Below are 16,903 nucleotides of genomic sequence, written 5' to 3'. Positions count from 1 at the left end.
AGTATCTTTGCCAACCAAACCCCAAATGGGGTTATGGAGAGTCAGACACAACTGAAATGACAAAACATCAACATTTCACCCTTATAACTCTCTTCAGAGTCTAAATAATCAAAATTCTGCAGTCCAACTATGGGCCCATCATTATCTCTCTCCATTACCAAAAAGAAACCAAACCAAATGGTAGACATGTCTCTCTGAATTAAGACTGGCTGAAAAATTTAGTCTTTTACTTTCCTAGGTAAACAGCACACTAAGCAACCCATGGTCTTCATAATCCTGCCATCCCTTTCCCAAAGAATCACTACAGGAAAATGAGATGAGGAATAAATCTTCTGGGGGACAGGTCACTGAGGGGCCACTGAACTTCTGACATGACTGATACCTTTTCACCCTTGTGTAACAGTCAGATTTTCCACCACTCACTAGTAAATTCATTGGACATCACTCCTCAATTTAGAATGGATTCACCAACAGAATAAAGTACAACCAAGCTCTCTGGGATAGTTAGAGAAGTTGGAGTAGGCAGAGATGGAGAAACTGCTCTTTGTCTTCCTTGTACTTTACTGAGAAAAGAGTGGCTATTCACCTTAAGTTCCTTCTTCTTCTCTCCTCTCTATTTCACAACACCCTTAGCATCATCTCGTGCTCCCTCTTCTTTACTCCAGTATCTGATGAAGAAAAGACCGCCCATTTCCATTGGTACCTGATCTAATTACCTTTCACTTCCCCGTTCCGTCCCTCATGTCTTCTCTAACAGATTACTTCCTCAATCATATCTATTACCTCTCTACTCTTCAGTCTCTCATTATTTACTCGTTCCTTCCATGCTGCTTTAAAAGCATGCCCAATTCTCCTCCATCTATAAAAAGCTTTCACTAGATCTGTTGAGGTTGGGACAAAGTCCAGGAACTCCAAGACTGGAGTTCCCAGACAGGGTCATTGAGGGGGGTATCCCTCAAGGACCAGAGTACTGGAGAGGGTCGGGAGATCTGGAATGAATTCATGAACTCAGGCATTCTTTAAGTCAAGGTGGCAAAGATTTCTTATGCTTTTCAGCAAGCAAGAGTTCTTAGGGAACCTGCAACCTCAGAGGGCTACAGGTAAAGTTTATATAGGTTAAAATTTAGAAAGACATGTGCCAAATATGTTAATTAGGTGATTCAGGGTGGGATTAGGGAGTGGTTAAGGAGTGGTCAGCTCTTAAAGGAACATGCACTTTTTGTATTTACTGCACAGGTCTCTCACCCAGAGTTCACTGAGAAATAGCCCAGCGTGGGGGTGACACTATGTGGAGGTGTGATTTTAGGCCTGAAATGTCACTAAGTCAACTAAAGGTCAGGGCCGACTGAGAAAAACCCAGGCTGCTTCCATCGATGTCTTGTTAGACAAGATAAATGTAAGTGAGTATACATATGTCTAAGTTTATCATGTATATGATAGGTCAATGAGTAGTTCAGACAGTACACAGCTGGTTCAAACTAATAAGTTCTGTAGGTATAGCTGGCCACTCTATCAGGAAGAGAGATAAGTATTTTGCTAGGGCATGCTGTCCTGTTTTGCTAGAGAGAAACTGCTAGGGACAGTGTTTTGAGGCTAGGCAGAGATGTGATTTTGGAACTGGATGTCATTTTGGAACTGGGGTCCAAGCACAGGCACCCAAGCACCCCACCAGATCCATCTATCCCCTCATCTTATAACTCTCCTTCCTTCCTCAGCCAAACTCCTGGATGGAGGGGTTGGGGGTGGGGAGCCACATATTTAATGCCAATTACACTGATAAAACCATATGTGCTTCTGATGTTGAACCATTTAACAGCGATATGGACTTTTGGTGTCAAGAACTTTATTTTCCAGGTCTTCAGTAGCTGAGGAATCAAGGACTGCAGTACCTAGAAGCATTTCCCAGACTGCATCCACAGGTTTCTTTCCCTAATAGTGGCTAACAGAGCAAGGCCAATGATATGGGGAGTACTGTTATCCCTAGGGATCTTTAAGTTGGTAGAGGTGGTAGTTTGACTTGACTTGAACATAGTGCTTCTTGTCTCTTCCCCAGGGTTGCTGTTTCATCACTTGACTGAATAATCTGTCTCCAAAATTTCCTTTGCTCTCTTAATCACCAAATATGATGGTCTTTTCTCAAGTCTCATCCTTCCTGGCCTTTCTGCAGAAATTTGACTCTTACCTGTCTTAGTTTTCTTTTCAGGCTCATCATTCATACCCTCCCTAACTATGGATACACCCCCTACTCTGTACTGGTCCCTCTTCTCACTCTATACGTATTTGGCAACCTCATCAGTTCCCATGGTTTTAATTTTTATATCTTGGAAGATGACTTCCATATCTATATATCCAGTCTTTTCAGAACTTCAGTGCACAACACCAACGACTTATTAGACATTTCAAACTGTATATCCTACAGGCATCTCAATAAGCCCCCAAACAAATTTTGTTATCTTTTCCCCCCAAATCCATAACTTTTCTAAACTTCCCTATTTCTGTTAAGGGCACAACAGTTTTTTTCAGCCTCAGGTTTACAACTTCAATATCTTCCTTGATTCTTCTTTTTCCCCCCAACCCAACATACGTAATTAGTTGTCAAATCTTGCCATATCTATCTATTCAACATCCATACCCTTCTCACAAATCACATAGCCACTTAGTTCAGGCCCTCATCACCTCCAGCCTATACTATTGCAGTGGTCTCTGAATTATGTCCCTTGTTCCAAGTCCCCTCCGCCCTCCAGTCTATCCTCCACATACCCACCAAAGAGACTGTCTTTAAGCACAGATCTGACTGATCATGTCATACCCTGCTCAATAGACTTTGGTGGTTTCCTATCGCCATTAGGAAAAGATATCTATGTATATGTATATATGCACAAATATATATATGTGGATATATATACATGTATATGCATATGTGCACACACATATATATGTACACACACGCATGCATGCATGCATAATGCATGTATATGTATACACATGCACACATGCCTGTTTGCCTTTTAAAACCCTTCACAACCTGCCTCAAGCCTCATTGTACAGCACTCCCTTCTCTGCACTCTAGTGTTCCAACTCCCTTCTCAGTGCCTTCCCATTGGCTGTCCCCAGTGCCTGGATTTACTCCCTCACTTGTGCTTTGCAGAGTTCCCTACTCCATTTAAGACTCAGCTCAAGTACCACCTTCTATACAATGCCTTTCCTGAAACCCCTAAATGCTAGTGCCTACCCTACCTTTCGTTTATTTCGCATTTATTTGTGCGTTCAGGTATATGTACACTGTGTCTCCCCCAAATAGAATGTAAGCTCCCTAAGAACAGGGTCCATTTTATCTTTGTCTTGTTATCCACAGTACCTGGTGTCAAGTAGGTGCTTTAGGAATCAAGGAATTTGCTGAAGACTGTATGTGAAAAGAACCCTGAATAAAGAGATTTTCGGGTTCAATTTATTACCACTGTACGACAACTGCTTTTTCTTGCCACTTTTATGTGAGATAATTTACCCCATTCTATCTCTCCCTTTCTTCTTCTCCCAATATATTCCTCTCTCACCCCTCAATTTTATTTTTTAAATATTATTAACCTAAAAGTTTGGTTAAAGAAGGCAAACAGAGCTAGGTGATAGAAAAATCCATATTGTTTTTTCCCTTAAAGCTAGCAGAGCAAGGTTACTTGTACATACAAGGAGCCAGAGCATAAGTTCTGACTGTCTGAACAAAGGAATGAGAAAGCTTATGTACATTATTTTCAGCAGACTTAGCAAGCCTGTGTTACTTCACTTTTATGATCCCCATGTATGTTTAGCCATGATACAAGAAGAGGATTTTCCTTAATGGAATAGGTTGTAAATACAATACATCAGGATAGTTGACAAAGTGTCAATTGAAATTACAACGCAGGATCTCTGTGTTTAATTTACCATTAATATTCCATAGCATAGTATATGCCATAAAATATTAAGATAAGAAAAAATCACATAATTCAAGATAATTCCTCAGGGCTAAAGGTCTCATCCTTAATGGCCAAGGACAGAGGAAAGAATGATCCATCTGGGCTTGTTGACATAAGATAGAGGTATTCTGAGTTTACTCAGAGAACAAAGAGACTATTAGGATCAGGCTTTTCTTCTGGTTAATCAATTCAGACTCTGAGTCTCACTGAAATTACAAAAATGATATAAAATGGTATAAAATGTTCCACAATATCATCCTTTCATATTCAACTCACCCTGTGCCCTCTGTTTATATATATGTACATTCCCTTCAGCTATCCTAATACTGAGAAAGGTCTCATGAGTTATGAATATCATCTTTCAATGTAGGAATGTGAACAAAACAGTTCAACTTTAGAAAATTCCATATGATTTTTCTTTCCTGTATAACTTTTCATGCTTCTCTTGATTCTTGTATTTGAAAGTCAAATTTTCTACCTAGCTCTGCTTTTTTCATCGAGAATACTTGAAAGTCCTCTACTTTATTGAAAGTCCATATTTTGCCCTGGAGCATTATACTCAGTTTTTTTGAGTATGTGATTCTTGGTTTTAATCCTAGCTCCTTTGACCTCCAGAATATCATATTCTGAGTCCTTCAATCCCTTAATGTAGAAGCTGTTAGATCTTGTATTATCCTGATTGTGTTTCCACAATACTCAAATTGTTTCTTTCTGGCTGCTTGCAGTATTTTCTCCTTGACCTGGGAAGTCTGGAATTTGGCGACAATATTCCTAGGAGTTTTCTTTTTGGGATCTTTTTCAGGAGGTGATTGGTGGATTCTTTCAATTTCTATTTTACCCTCTGGTTCTAGAATATCGGGGGTGTTTTCCTTTACAATTTCTTATAAGATGATGTCTAGGCTCTTTTTTTGATTATGGCTTTCAGATAGTCCAATAATTTTTAAATTATCTCTCCTGGATTTATTCTTCAGGTCAGTGGTTTTTCCAATGAGATATTTCACGTTGTCTTCCATTTTTTCATTCTCTTGGTTCTGTTTTATAATTTCTTGATTTCTCATAAAGTCACTAGCTTGTGGAAGCTTCCTCCATTCTATTTTTTTAAGGCAGTATTTTCTTTAGTGGTCTTTTGGACCTCCATTTTCATTTGGCTAATTCTGCCTTATAAGGCATTCTTATTCTCATTGGCTTTTTGGAGCTCTTTTGCCATTTCAGTTAGTCTATTTTCTTCAGTATTTTTGGGGTCTTGTTAAGTAAATTGTTGACTTGTTTTTCATGGTTTTCTTGCATAGCTCTCATTTCTCTTCCCAATTTTTCCTCTACTTCTGTTATTTGCTTTTGCAAATCCTTTTTGAGCTCTTCCATGGCTTGAGCCCTATTCATATATTTCTTTGAAGCTTTTGATGTAGGCTATTTGACTTTGTTGACTTCTTCTGGCTGCATGTTTTGATCTTCTTTGTCACCAAAGAAAGATTCTATAGTCTCAGTCCTTTTACAATGCTGGCTCATTTTCCCAGACAATTACTTGACTTTTGAGCTTTTTGTCAGGGTATGACTGCTTTCAGAGTGTAGGGTGCTTTGTCCCAAGTTCCAATGGTTTTGTGCTGATGTTTTCAGAGCTACTTCTCTTCTGAGGTGGTATGATGCTCCTTTCCTGGATTGTGCTCTGGTCTGTGAGTGTAGGCACTCCTTTCTGCCATGTAACCCCAAGGCAGACTCCCCCTCTGGAATATCATATTCCAAGTCTTTCAATCCCTTAATGTAGAAGCCACCACAAAGCTCTGCAACCCCTGCACTCCTCCTCCCCCAAGGACTACCAACCAGGACTACAACTCACATCAAAGCAGGGCAAAATGAAGAACCTTGCCTCAGCGCCAACAAAGGGACCTCTGTATTCCCACTGTGATCAGCTGCTTGATTCCTCCTATCCAGCCTGGGACTCTGGAAGCAGCCTCCCCTGCTGCTGCTGCTGCTGCTGCTGCTGCTGCCACTACTGCTGCTGCCACTACCGCTGCAGCTGCAGTCATCTCTGCCAACCTGGGAATGCAGCTAGACAACTCACTTCTCTCACCCAGATCCAGAAGTTTTCCCACTGACCTGCTCTGTTGTCTTTGGAGTTTGTGTGGGAAGTCTGGTAACTGCCATAATGCAGTGATTCAGTGCCCTGAGGCCTGCTCCACCTAGTATACTCCAGCCTGGTCTCTCCTGGTGCTCTCCACATTGGCCTGCCTTCTGCTCCCAGTATAGTGCCCTAGACCCTTCCCAGTGACCATCTAGGCTGTCTTGGGCTGGAGACTTAATGTTTCCCTCTGGTATTTCGTGGGTTCTGTAGCTCTAGAATTTGTTTAGACCTATTTTTACAGGTGTTCGGAGGGATTTGGGGGACAGCTTAAGCAAGTCCCTGTTTTCAAGCTGCCATTTTGACTCCACCTCCCTTTCCTTTACATCTTTACTCACCCCAGAGTTAGAGTGTAACTGAAGGCTCTCCAGCCTCCACACTGAAGTGCCTTTCCTTAGCTCCCTCTCTGCCACCCTCCAGCGCTTCCCTCAGTGTCCTTGAGGTTCTTTCTAGAATTTCTCCCTCTCCACTTAGGCTCTATGTCTTCAGAGCAGATGTTGGGAGTATGGTGCAGGGACCTCTCCACTCTCCACCTCAGTGACTTCATGTTTCCCAGAGAACATATAAGAACCTGGCAAATAAATCCAACCACTATGTATTTTCTTTAAAAAACATTTTGTGGGCAGCAAGGTGGCACAGTGAGTAAAGTTATGAGAACCTGAGTTCAAATCCAGGCTCAGATACTTGACATACCTACTAGCTATTTGACCTTGGGCAAGTAACTTAACCCCAATTGTCCTGCCTTCCCCTTCCAAAAACAAAAAAAATAAAAAGTTTGAAAACCAATGCCCACAGTGTCTTTAACATAACCAAAAAAAGAAGGTGTTTAGAGACCAGTGTTCCAGATAATGAATGGTTTTTGAGGTAACCTAATGCTTTAGTTTCCCTAGTTATTTAATCACTCAGAACTACCTCAGTCTGGCTAAGCAACCTTCCTATTATAATCATTAGCCCAAAAGCAAATATAGCAACTCTGCCAGTTAAATACAACTCATTTATTTTCTAAGTGCTAGGGCATAAAATAGTAACTATTTAGGTGAAGAATCATAAATGCCAATGGTAGTAAGTGGTCAGCTGATCCCACCCAAGAAAGCAAGAATTGACTGTAAGTCTATGGCTCAGGAGAGAACCAAAAGATTAACCTGCTGACCAGTTAAACTTTATGAATTTTATGACCAGATAAACTTTATCTTGCAACTCTGCCTCACCTGTTTTGCTAGAATTTTACTCATAGACTCTTTGTGAATAGGGTGAGTTGGGATATAATGGGGCTGCATCATAGAATTTCAAAGCCTCAGCAACAGAACCATAAAATTTGAGGTTTCTCATCTGATGGGTTTCTTAATGCCTTAAAAATGAGGGATTGTTACTGGAAGGATGAGAACTACTAAACTTTGGAAGGGAAGGAAAGAATACCATAGAACATTTGAGCAGAAAGGATCTTTTTGAGAACACTTAACCATAGCCCATAGAAACAATGTGACTTACCCAATCTTTTCTTTTTTCCTTTTCTTTTTCTTCCCTTTTTTCTTTTCTTTTTTTTCTTTCAACCCTCCATGCCTTCCTTCCTTTCTTTCTTTCTTTCTTTCTTTCTTTCTTTCTTTCTTTCTTTCTTTCTTTCTTTCTCTCTATCTCATTGTGCCATCTGTATAGGGAAGCAAGTCCAAGTTAGGAAACTTCAGCTACCAGCTACTAGTGAGTTCTTCAACTTATTGTTTTAGAAAGTCGTCTAAGGCACTGATAATGTAATTTGTCCTGGTTGTGAGTCTATTCGTAGATATTAAAAGCCAGAATTTTAACCTAGTTCTTCCTGACTTCAAGGCTTACTTTATTTGTGAAGCCAGGCATCTTAAGTAGCAGATCCAGATTTAAATCCAAGTTCTGACTCTAGATGTGGTCCTCTTTTCATTCTATCACATAGCCTGGCATAGCAGAGATATCAACAGCCAAAGCCAGTCATGGCTAATTCCTACTATGGGACTGCTGACTAATCAGATAAGAAGCCTGAAGACTATCGTAGTGTTATTTTTCCAGATGCAGAAGCATGGGATACTGTCATAGGGTCTCCTAAACTATGATGGCTATGATTCATTTGATTGCACATGGTCTGTGGTTTCTATGACCCTTCTTAACATGTGTATTGTCAACCTTCACAGTTTAGGTTTAAAGGAGACAAACAAATCAGGTTGTATATGTGCTGTTTATTTCCTTTCAGCTAGCAAAGATATATACATATATATATATATACATACATATATATATATATGTATATGGGAGTCAGAATAATCTGACTCAAAGAAAGGCCTGCTGAATGAGACTTTATACCCCTAGAGCAACAGCAAGAAAGTATTCCACCACCACCACTCCCTCCTGACTAAGGATGTTTGTGCTAGCACAAATTATAGTTTTCATATCTGTCAACCATTAACATGGGTTTGTCATAAAACATGGATGTCATAACAGGATAGTGTCCATAAAACATCAAGATAAGAAAGGTTCCATTATTCAAGACTACATCTTTATAACGGAGGTCCATGAAACAGGAAGATAACTGTGCATTTCAGGGCTCCACGTCTTTGTCAGAAGAATATTCCCAGTCACCTAAATCCAGCAGGAGAGTTTTGGGTTCACCTAGAGAGCATACAAAGCATGATGGTTATGCCAATTCAGGGTGAGCCAAAAATGTCCTTTTCTGATTGGTTAGTCCAGGGTTTGGCTCCCTTCAAGTGTTGGGGGGCTCTAGCAGTCCTCTCATTTCTCATTTTGTAGTTCTTATTCTACACTTAGTCTCTCAACCTCCGCTCATACTGAAAGGTGGGGTGCCCAGAATACAACTAGGATACTGATCCTCTTCAGGGCTCTGAGGGTAACCTTGGTGTATTGGGGGCTGTATTTCTAGTGTTATAGCTCATTGACCCCTACCTGTGTGTTTCCCTTCATGACAATAAGTTAATATTAATTAGCCAGATCAAAACAGCTTTTAGAAAAAGATATTTACAAGAGAGGATTCTGAGAAGATGGTAGAATATATCAGAAAATTCCAGGTTTTCCAGATTTCCCATAGAAAGAGCACATCAGGGCAAACATAGAGTAGTCAAAACAAATATGAGTAAGGGCACGACAGTGGTCCTCCTGGGACAATCAGAGAAGATTTGAAGAAAAATCCCAGGACAAGGTTTGGTCCCTGTGAAGAATAAACTCTTCCAGGCTAGATCCACTTAAACAAGAAGCAGCAAGCCCTGAGGTTAACTGGGTTGGGAGGATGCCTCAGTTGCAGCCGCAGGAACTTTTATCCCTGAGACAGTGAGGGGAGTTAGGCATCTAAGCTGGGGAAGATTGAGGGAACCTCTACTGACAGGGAACACCAGACCCAGCTGTTCTGCAAAAATGTGGTGGGGCAAGAAAGAACCAGCACATGGCTGATGAGTGCAGAAGCAGTGGGGCGGGGATGCCTCTGGCTGGCACTTATAGGAGGCTGGAGCTCTTGGTTCTATTGCAGGCCAGGGGGGAGAACTGTAGGAGGATCTAAGGCCAGAAGCACCATCCCTTTTACCCTCGAACTAACGGTGATTACAAAACTAAGCTGCTATCAAAAAAATAATGGGGTGTAAGTTGGGTGTCTTTGATTGAGCCTTACTAGGTGCTAAACCCCAGGCCTCAAACCCATATCTATTAGGTCCTAAGCCTATGGGGGTGTGAATGGGTAACTAAGGTGGGTCTCCAGGTGGGGCCAATGAAGGGAGGGCTAACTCCAGAGCCAATAGTAAGAGCCTAAATTCTGGAGTCAGGAGGACCTGAGTTCAAATAAGGCCTCAGACACTTGACACACTTATGAGCAATGTGACCTTGGGCAAGTCACTTAACCCCAGTAGCCCTGCTTTACCCCCTCCAAAAAAAATAATAATGAACAGGCAAATGAGAAAGAATCCAACCATAGAGAGTTACTATGGGAATAGAGAAAACAAGGGTTTATCTTCAGAGGAAGATACTGAAGCAAAGAAAACCTCTTCTACTCCAAAGAGTAACATCAAACAGAAAAGAATTCTCAAAATAAATTCATAGAAGAACTTTAAAAAGACTTTAAAAATCAAATGAGAGACTGAGGAAAAAGTTTTAAAAAATAAGAACAATCCAAGAAAAACAAGATTATGAAAAGAAAATCAACTAATTAGAACAGGAGATCCAAAATATTAAGGAAGAAAACATTTCCTTGAAAATCAGAATTGGGCAAGGGGAAGCCAGGGAAGAACAGATCAAGAAATAATAAAACGAAATGTAAAGAATGAAAAAATAGAAGAGAATATGAAACATCTCACAAGAAAAACACCTGATCTGGAGAAGAGGTCAAGAAGAGAAAACATGAGAATAACCAGACTACCTGAAAGCTATGATCAAAAAGGAAACTTGATACAATAATACAAGAAAATTAAAATTAAATGAACGATTAAAGAAAATTGTTCTGAAGCTTTAGAACAAGAAAGGAAAATAGAAATAGAAAAAACTACTTAATCACCACCTGAAAGAGATCCTATACTGAAAACCCACAGGAATATTCCAATCAAATTCTGAAACCCTAAGTTCAAGGATCAAACATTATGAACAACAAGAAAAAAGTTTAAATATTATGGTGCCACAGTTAGAATCACATAAGACCTAGCAGGAGTGACACCAAAAGACCACAGGTCTTGGAACACTATATATCAAAGAACAAAAGAACTGGTGTTCCAGCTGAAAATATCATACCCAGCAAAGCTAAGCATAATCCTGGGTGTAAAAACAAGGTCATTTAATGAATTTTCAGTCTTTCAGGATTTCATTAAAAAAATCCTGAACTTAGTCAAAGATTTGACATACTAGAGCCAAGAGAACTTCTGGATACATACCAAAGACTAATTATAAGGGACTCAATAAGGACAGACTGTTTACCTTTTATGTATGTAAAATGTATGTCTAAGATTGTTATTAGTAATTGGGTAGTTCATAAGAAAGATTGGGGTAAATCTGAGTATGATAGAATTTCAAAAAGTAAAACCATTTAGGAACACCTAAAAAGAGGAATTATCCTATAAAATGAGGTGTGAGAGGAAGAACTGCCACAAAGGGATTATGATGTGTATATGTGCATGTATATATCTATATATTAATATATTTGTGCTTAATTGTAGCCTTCTGGGAGGTGGGAAGGATGGGGGCTAAAAAGGACAAAGTAAAAAGTGCACAGCAGAGAACAAAAGAAAACTTACAAGGGAGCAAAGAAAAGATGAACAGCTCCTAACACAATGTGTAGTAATTATTGTATAGGCTTTCTTGAAATGGAAATTTATTGCTATATATTTTGAATCCTCTGTCACACTCTACTCATGTACATGGCAATGCTTTTTTTCTTATTTTGTATTATTTTAGTTTTAGTATATAAGTTTGTTTCTTTTTTCCATAAGTTGAAAATAAAAATATACAAAAAAAGAAAGTGGGAATTTAGTATGGTGGTATTGTTGGTATAAAACATCCCTTATTGATGTGGAAAAATTAGGTACACTAATGCACTGATGGTGGGGTTGTGAACTGACCCAACTATTCTGGAGAATGACTTGGAAGTATGCCTAAAGTGCCCTAAAACTGTGCATACCCGTTGATTCAAAAATACCACTGCTAGATCTGTATCCCAAAGAGATCAAAGAAAAAGGAAAAGGATCTAATTGTAGAAAAATATTTGTAGCAGCTCTTTTTGTGGTGGCAAAGGACTGGAAATTGGGGGGATGCTCATTAATTGGGGAACAGCTGAACAAGTGTTATATAATTGTGATAGAATTATATTAGTTGGTTATAAAAAATGACAAGCAGGATGCTTTCAGAAAAAAAAAAAAACCTGGGAAGACTTATATGAACTCATGCAGAGTGAAATGAAGAGAACCAGGAGAACATTGTACACAGTAACAACAAAATTATAGTGATGATCACCTCTAGAACGAAAAATGAGAGCAAATTGAAGCGCAATTTTTTCCACTTTATGATTCTTGCTTTTTATTGTTGGTGTGTTTTTTTTTGTGATATGGCTAATATGGACATAGGTTTTACATTACTTATAATTGGATTGGTATCATATTGCTTGTTTTCTAAATGGGTAGGGGAGGGGTAGAAGGAGAGATATAATTTTGGGCACAAAATTTTTAAAAAAGGAATGTTAGGGGGTAGAGCCAAGATGGTAGCTGGAAAGCAGGGATTTGTTTAAGCTCTCCCCCAAATCCCTCCAAACACCTGTAAAAAATGGCTCTGAACAAATTCCAGAGCTGCAGAACCCACGAAAGAGCAGAGGGAAACAGGTCTCCAGTCCAGGACAGCCCGGATAGTCACTGCGAAGGGTCTATTGCACCGTGCTGGGAGCGGAGCCTGGGAGTGGAGTGCAGCCCAGCTTGGGCCATGCCAGGACAGACCGGCATGGGAGTTGGGTTGAGCAGGCCTGAGGGCCATGAATCGTTGAGCTGTGGCAGTTACCAGACTTCTCAACCCACAAATGCCAAAGACCACGGAGCAGGTTAGTGGGAAAACTGCTTGATTGGGTTAGAGAGTGGTCCGGCCCAAGCCCGGGGGTAACACAGGTGGCATGGTGGTGGCAGTGGAAGCAGCAGGAAGCTCCTGCTGCTTCTCCCAGAGCTCCAGCTTCAGCTGCATCCTGAGTCCCTGCCCCACACAGTGGGAGGAATCAAGCGGTAGATTGGAGTGGGAATGCAAGGAGCGCTTTGCTGGCACAGAGGCAGGTTCTCTTGCTGTGCCCTGCTTGGATGTGGGTCATGGTCCTGGTTGGCACTTCTTGGGGGAGGAGGAGTGCTGCTATGGCAGATCTTGCAGTGATGGTGGAGTAGAAATAGTTCTGAAAACATCAGCACAGCCTCTAAAGTTTGAGACAAAGTACTCTTTACTCTACAATCAGTCATACCCTAATAAAAAGCTCAAGGGTCAAGTAGTTGACTGGGAACATGAACAGGCAGCAAAAATGGACTCAGACTCAGATTCATACTTTAGAAGCTATTTTTGGTGACAAAGAAGATCAAAACATACAGCCAGAAAAAGTCAACAAAGTCAGAGCCTACATCAAAAGCCTCCAAGAAAAATACGAATTGGTCTGAGGACATAGAAGAGCTCAAAAAGGATTTTGGAAAGCAAGTGAGAGAAGTAGAGGAAAAACTGGGAAGAGAAATGAGAATGATACAAGAAAACCATGAAAAACAAGTCAACAACTTGCTAAACAAGACCCCCCAAAATACTGAAGAAAATAACACTTTAAAAATGGACTAACCCAAATGACAAAATAGCTCCAAAAAACCGAGGAGGAGAAGAATGCCTTGAAAGGCAGAATTAGCCAAATGGAAAAGGAAGTCCAAAAGACCACTGAAGAAAATACTGCCTTAAAAATTAGATTGGAGCAAGTGGAACCTAGTGACTTTATGAGAAATCAAGATATTATAAAACAGAACGAAAGGAATGAAAAAATGGAAGACAATGTGAACTATCTCATTGGAAAAACCACTGACCTGGAGAATTGTTCCAGGAGAGATAATTTTAAAATTATTGGACTACTTGAAAGCCATGATCAAAGAAAGAGCCTAGATATCATCTGTCAAGAAATTATCAAGTAAAACTACCCTGATATTCCGGAACCAGAGGGTAAAATAGAAATTGAAAGAATCCACTGATTACCTCTTGAAAAAGACCTCAAAAAGAAAACTCCTAGGAATATCATCGCCAAATTCCAGACTTTCGAGGTCAAGGAGAAAATACTGCAAGCAGACAGAAAGAAACAATTTGAGTATTGTGGAAACATAATCAGCACAATACAAGATCTAGCAGCTTCTACACTAAGGGATCAAAGGGCTTGGAATATGATATTGCAAAGGTCAAAGGAGCTAGGATTAAAAGCAAGAATCACCTACCCAGCAAAACTGAGTATAATGCTCCAAGGCAAAATATGGATTTTCAATAAAATAGAGGATGTTGAAGCTTTCTCAATGAAAAGATCAGAATTGAATAGAAAATTTGGCTTTCAAATACAAGAATCAAAAGAAGCATGAAAAGGCAAACAAGAAAGAGAAATCATAAGGAACCAACTAAAGTTGAACTGTTTTGTTTACATTCCTACATGGAAAGGTTATTTGTGTAATTCACAAGACCTTTCTCAGTATTAGGGTAGTTGAAGGGAATATACATATTATATAGACAGAGGGCACAGCGTGAGTTGAATATGAGGGATGATATCTAAAAAATAAAATAAAATTAAGGGGCGAGAGAGGAATGTATTGAGAGAGGGAGAAAGGGAGAGATCGAATGAGATAAACTATCTCACATAAAAGTGGCAAGAAAAAGCAGTTCTGCTGGAAGGGAAAAGGGGGCAAGTGAAAGGGAATGAGTGAACCTTGCTCTCATCAGATTTGATTTGAGGATGTATTGTATATATATATATATATATATATATATGTGTGTGTGTGTGTGTGTGTGTGTGTGTATAGTTACACACTCAATTGGGTATCTTACTCCACAGGAAAGTAAGGGGAAGGGGATAAAAAAGCAGGGATGATAGAAGGGAGGGCAGATAGGGGGAGGAGGTAATCAAAAGCAAACACTTTTGAAAAGGGACAGGGTCAAGGGAGACAATAGAACAAAGGGGGACAGGATAGCATGGAGGGAAAAATAGTCTTTCACAATATGATTATTGTGGAAATGTTTTGCTTAATGATACGTGTGTAGCCTATGTTGAATTGTTTGCCTTCTTAGGGAGGGTGGGTGGGAAGGGAAGAGGGGAGAGAATGTGTAACTCAAAGTTTTAAAAGGAGATGCATGCAACTGGGAAATATGATATATAAGGAATGGGGCACAGTAATCTATCCTGCTCTACAAGAAGTAAGGGAAAAGGGATGGGGGGTGGAGTGGGGTGACAGAAGGGAGGACTGACTGAGGAACGGGGCAATCAAAATACATGCCATCTTGGAGTGGGGGGAGGGTAGGAATGGGGAGAAAATTTGTAATTCAAAATCTTGTGGAAATCAATGTTGAAAACTAAAATATCAAATAATAAAATATGAAACAAAAAAAATTTAAGGAAAAAAATAAATGTTAAAACATCCCTCCTCTTTCTATAATAGTCTCCCACTGGTAAATAAGGGCAAGTGGGCTCAAAATTGGAGAGCACAAGTACATGTGGCAAGAGTGGTAATATAAGCCCTAGAAATATTTGTGTTGGAATTCTGAAAACGTTTCCCTCAGGTTATGTTGTAACTTGTTTGCTGGGCTTCTTGGAGAACTGTGAATCTGTCTTTCTTCATCACATCTAGTCTGTCCTGACTCCCTTTGCAGACACCTCTTTCAGGTGTTGTCCTAGGGATACTGCTAGAATATGCCAATGAAAAATCCATATCCTCTAATCCTCTGAAGTTCCCACACCCCCCTCCTGGCCAAGGAGAGAGGAGGCAACAAAGATAAAGAGTGAGTCTGAGGTGCTCTCCCTTTTCCCTCCTCTCCCTTCCAAAGTGATGTCTTCATTCCTTTCTGCTTCCAAATAATGCAGGTTGGTGCTTTCTCTGCAACTGACAGAACTAGACAGTCATCTGGAGCATCAATAGGTGAGTTGTCTTTCCCAGGGTCACAGCTAGTATATGTCAGAGGTGGAGGCTGAACCTAGGCCCTCCTGGCTTTAACACCAGCTCTCAGGCCATTACTTCAAATGCTTCTTGTCCTAGGGAACATAAAGAATATTCCTTACAAGAAAAAATATAAATGCACACACACACATTTAGACATAGCTATATACTAATACTGTTCTCGCCTTGTAGGGTCATTGTGACTAGAAGTTTATTCCCAGCCCAGTATAGAATCTGTTGTCATTCATATGTAGACTCCTAGGGGAAAAGCTATATAGAACTTCATAAATGTTCCTTTTATCCTCACTTGAGGGAATAACCCAAGATCATGCTCATGCCACTGGCTAGTCAAAAATTTCTGGAATGACACATGTTCAAATTATTGGTTACTAACCTGTTCATTTATGTAGTTTTAATTACTTATTGAGCTTGTGCACTTCCTCTAATGACTATCAGATAGCACAGGCTGCAGCAGAAAGAGAAAAAGGATACAAGCAAAGGTGGTAATTATGTTCACAAAGATAAGGATTCTGATGGTGGAGACATAGTGGAAGTGGAGTTGAAAAGATTGGCAACTGATTGAATATGAGGTGTGAGGAACAGTGAAGAGTCAGATGACTGTGATACAGTTATTTGGACTATGTGTGCCACTTGGGAAACTGTGTATGGACTCTGCAAAGCAAATGTTCTAGATCAGTATACTAGTTGCTTTTCTTAAGTTTAAAGAAAAGTAATATGGCACTGTGAAAATTATTCTACTTTAAGGGATTGTGATATTGAATGTGTCCACCAGGTGGCAGCCCACTCAAGCCACAGATCCAGGTAGTTGAGTAGTTTCAAATCCCTGCCAACCAGGTTCTGAAATTAAAGTGGGAGATGGTATTAAGTATTGCCTCTCTGCTCCCTGTCAAAACATCCCTCTACATTCACAGGACAAAGGCAATCAAGCCATGTAGTCAGCATTATCAACAAGGATATTATTGCATGCTCAAATGAAAACGAACTGATACATATTTCTCCAAAACCTTCACAAGAAGCTGACTATTTTCTTTAGTAGGCTAACTTTTCAAACATTCCACAAGAGGAAGTGCCTGTGGCTTCCTTTTTTAGAAGCTTTGTGGGTTGATTTTTTTTCTTTTCTTTTTTGTACATTTTTAATTGCATTTCTAAAGTGAATCGTAAGAGAACCTCAGCATTGTGCGTGA

This window comes from Trichosurus vulpecula, chromosome 5, assembly GCF_011100635.1.
Source record: "Trichosurus vulpecula isolate mTriVul1 chromosome 5, mTriVul1.pri, whole genome shotgun sequence".
NCBI classification, from domain to species: Eukaryota; Metazoa; Chordata; class Mammalia; order Diprotodontia; family Phalangeridae; genus Trichosurus; species Trichosurus vulpecula.
The sequence above is the reverse complement of the archived record's forward strand: the minus strand, read 5'-3'. Positions refer to the sequence as shown.